The following is a 4,187-nucleotide window of genomic DNA, read 5'->3' on the forward strand; positions in this document are numbered from 1 at the left end:
TTGGTGTGGAGTTTTAGTTTCTGGCCTCAATCATAACGTGTGCATTTCTTCTTCATGAACATTTCTCAGCTTTGTAAGTTTATTCTAGTTTTTCTTCCTCACTTTTCTATTCCATTGTTGTTGAAGATTCTATTGCAGGTTGGAGTTCCCTGCTGACTGAAGCAGAAACAGGAACAAAAAGCTTGAGGCTGTCAGAGCTCCAAGTTGGGCTGCCGATATTAAAGTAGGAGATGAACACATCCAGGTTAGCATCCCTCTCAGAAGCTGCTACTTTAGCTCTTCAGAATACAGCAGCCTAGCATAGCTTCATCTGGCCAGTTAGTGGCCCACTTTGATGTCTGGGATATCAGGTTAAAGGTTCTTCCCAGCTCTGAATGAAGGCTTTCTAAAGTGTTAACAATGCCATAAATAACACAAGCATTCAGTAATCCTTGATAAAAGGAGACTCACCATCAAGGTGGACCAGTTGAAGAACAAAAGGACTTCTCCACTATCACATTTCTCCTCACTGGTCCAGACTTGGGGGACCTCTGGACTAAATGCAGAGTTGAGGAATTGGGCTTGTGGTGGCCCTGCGGTCCACAGACCTCCTGTACAGTCACCAAGCACTGGCAGACTCAATCCTAATGTCAGGATAAGATGTTGTCTCCTCTGGAACAGCAGTTTAACGTTGTTGGCAGGACTCGAACCTGCGCGGGGAGACCCCAATGGATTTCTAGTCCATCGCCTTAACCACTCGGCCACAACAACTACACTCCCATGAACATTAGTAGAGGATTGATATTCAACAATTTATCTTCATTGAACCATAGTAGATTTTTTTTAAGGAAAAGAAGATAGGCAGATAGACACCTACGGTCAGTTTAGAGTATCAGTCAGCCTTGTCCCAATTGTATGTCTTTGGATGGTGGGAAGAAGCTGGAGGACCCAGAGAGAATGGGGAGAACATGCAAACTTGCTAACCACTCCACCACTGTGCAGATGTGAGTAAAACCTTCCTTTTAAAAGGTGGGAACTTTGAGCAGATCCAGGATCAGTGGGAACAGACATCTGCTTTGACCGGTTGGGGGGAAGAGAGCAGGGGCCTCATGTATCAATACTTGCGTGGATCTCATACTAAAAACTTGCGGTCGCAAGAATGCAAAGTTGCCTACGCACCAAAAGATCCGGATGTATCAATATGTGCGGACGCCGGAATCCATGCACGTTTCCTCGATACATCCCAATCAGCAAGGAATTGAGCGCAGATGTTGGAGCGACCCGGCCCGCCCCCGTTACGCCCACCTAGAAATACACAAATTCATTTAAATAGGGTCTCCGCTGTCCGCACTCACAAAATAATGTCAAAGAAGAAGAGGTTCACGGCGTGGAGCTGGAGGTGCTGGTAGGAGAGGTGGAGGAGAGACAGCAGATTCTGTTGGTCAGCCTGTCCAGTGGTGTCAGGATAAACAATGAAGGTTGTGAATGGATAAGAAGTGAGAGGGTGAACGAGGTGGGTTCAGACCAACACACCCCCACGGAGATGAAAACAAAGTGGTGGGACCTGTTATTGGCTGAAGTTCAACACTGCGCAATCACTAAATGAAGAACTACAATAATCAATTGGCTTCAATCTAAATTTAAATAACAATGTGGAAAATGGCACTAAGAGGACGTCAAGGTGGAGGTCAAGCGGCGTACAGCTGCCCTCCGGAGGAGTGCCGGCCAGAAAGGTGGGGGTCAGGGAGAGGGGCACCTGACGGAGTTTGAGCAGTGGGTGGCGGCAGTCATGGGCAGCACCTCTGTGGGGGGATTGTCGCCACCACCCACGCTGACTCCAAGAGCCTGGAGGAGAAGTGGCAACTCCTTTTCTTAGCAACGTTTCCACCTGCTGTGCCACAAATGTAAAGACAACAAATACACAGAATCAGACACTTAAATAAACCAATATGTTTCATAGAAATTGATCCGTCAGCCATGCCGCCAACGTGCAGCACCCCTGCCGGCTCCCGTGCCAGCCCGTCCACCGGCTCAGAGTCATCCGCCAGGACCAGCGGCATTCGGGCAGCCCCTCTCCCGGCCCCAGCACCGGCACCAGGCCGACAAGCGGCGGACGGTCCTCCAGCCCACCCGGACCCAGCGGCACATCCTCCGGCCCACAGGGATCCAGAGGAATCCTCACACAGGCGGTCCTGCAGTCGCAAGAGGACAATATTCGGGGAATAACGAGGATCAATGAGCAGCTTGACCGCCTGATAAATGTTCTGGAACGTTTAGTGGACAAAATAAATTAATCTGGCTTCATGAATCATGTGGTAGCTTCTTACCCTTTCACACTGTGGAAATGAAATTCTGGCGTGCGAGGACGGCTGCCCGGCCTGGATCGACGTCCATCCCTCCAGCCTCTGTGCATCGATGGAGTGGAAACCCTTACGATGAACGTAAGCGTGTTCCTCATGGGATGGCGTTTTTCTGGCAACATGAGTGCAGTCATTAGAGAATTAGACATCTGAGAATCCGGCTGTTGCTGCAAATTAATATTGGCCTGTTCAATGATCAGGTCCACCACCCAGGGCATGGCCCGGCTGAGGGTCGACTGACTCACCCCGGAATGGTCCGCCATCTCCCGCTGGAAGGCTTTTTGGACCCGATGTATGTGCGGTAATCAAAAAATGTCAGTTACCAAACACCGCCACAGGGTGTCGCCAACTGACCAAAGTGCAGTTAACGCAAGAATCGGTTTTCTGCCAACTTCTACGGCACCTCCAGAGTTGGAGTGAAACAACGCAAGAATCGCCGAACTTTTCGTGTTGATACATCTGAACGTGAGCGTTGATCCTGGCGTACGCAAGTTTTTCTTGCGTAAACCTCATTGATACATGAGGCCCCAGGACTGCTCCAAGCTGAGAGGGATCCCTCCTTTGAGCTCCATGGAGATCCTGTTCCTGCTGTCATCTCCATTTGGTGGCCATTCTCGAAAAACCCTTTCCACATATCCAGGGATGCTGGGATGCTCCAGATGTGGCTGATGATAGATCCGCCCCCTGTGTGGGTGGAGCCAAAAGACTGTGAGACCCAGAAATCAGGGCTTCTTCTCCTCCATCTTAAGGTGGTTGGACTGAAGTCTCAGCTCTGACTCTGGATCTGGTCTCTGTGAGCCAACATCAATATTCTTGGACCAGAGAAGCGAATGAGTATTTAGTGAACCGCTCCCCTGAGGTGGAACCATCCTGGGCAGAAGGAGAGGCAACAGTTCCTCCTTCAACACTTTACTGTGTTGTGAATAATCTGCAATTCCAGGGAGAGACGGTGTTCAGGAAGCTGCTGAAGGGTTTTCTTGTTGGCCTCACGTCTCCATTTGAGACGTCAGTTTCTGTCAGTGACACTTAGCAGTCATTAAGAGGGCCAAAGCCGTCCCGCTGGTCGCTACACGTCGTGTGCAGAGCCCTGGTCGTTTAGGTTGTCTTTCTTATTTTCTTCTTAAAAAAGTGAATAATTTCATGTAAAATAATTCATGTATGATATATTTTTTAAAATGATCATGTTTTTATTACTGTATTTTTTCCTCGTGTTCCAGTGATAACTTGATGATCTAAACTTGATATTTAGACAATCTGGCAGCACAAAACCAGAAAATGCCACCCTATCATTTAAACTTCCTGTCAAATCAAGTACAAATGAACATGTTGACTTTCTTCTATTCAGACAAACCTTTCCTGTAGGGCTGGTGGCGTAAAGGAGAACGCGTCTGACTTCGGATCAGAAGATTCTAGGTTCAACTCCTGGCCAGCTTGGTTGGAACTTCCTACTCAAGTGGGACCTTTGATAAAAGTCACTGAAATCCTCCAAGGTGGCTTTCCTTTGGTGCTTATTACAACCCAAAAGATGCAGAATGAGCCTGGAAGTAAATAAGGAAGTACCAAGGCTGGCCTGCCATTTATTCGAGGCAGCAAAAGAAAGAAAACCAAACCGAGGCTCTCAGCCCAGCACACATCTCTCAACGTCGTTTCAGGAGGAACTACAAACTTTCCTACTTGCTCAGGTGTGCTCATGGCTCTTCCTGTTATCACTTCATAGGGAGATAAACCCATTTTTCTGCTTGTTGTGGATCACATGCACATTAACGCGATCGGCAGAGCGCCAGGCCAGCTCAAACTTGTGTCAGCACATATTTTTGTGAGTTTTTGTTTTAAAGTTTGGTTAAATGT

The 4,187-nt window shown here is 48.1% G+C and overlaps 1 non-coding gene across 1 annotated transcript; it reads right to left on the minus strand.

Annotated features, from left to right (window-relative positions):
* Positions 1-668: 668 nt before the first annotated feature.
* On the minus strand, positions 669-750 carry trnas-aga (transfer RNA serine (anticodon AGA)). The gene has a single exon. It is a non-coding gene; the product is annotated as a tRNA-Ser (tRNA).
* Between the last annotated feature and the right edge of the window lie 3,437 nt (positions 751-4,187).

Source organism: Aulostomus chinensis, chromosome 1 (assembly GCF_037954235.1).
Source record: "Aulostomus chinensis isolate RoL2024-O1b breed Wild chromosome 1, RoL_Achi_v1.0, whole genome shotgun sequence".
NCBI classification, from domain to species: Eukaryota; Metazoa; Chordata; class Actinopteri; order Syngnathiformes; family Aulostomidae; genus Aulostomus; species Aulostomus chinensis.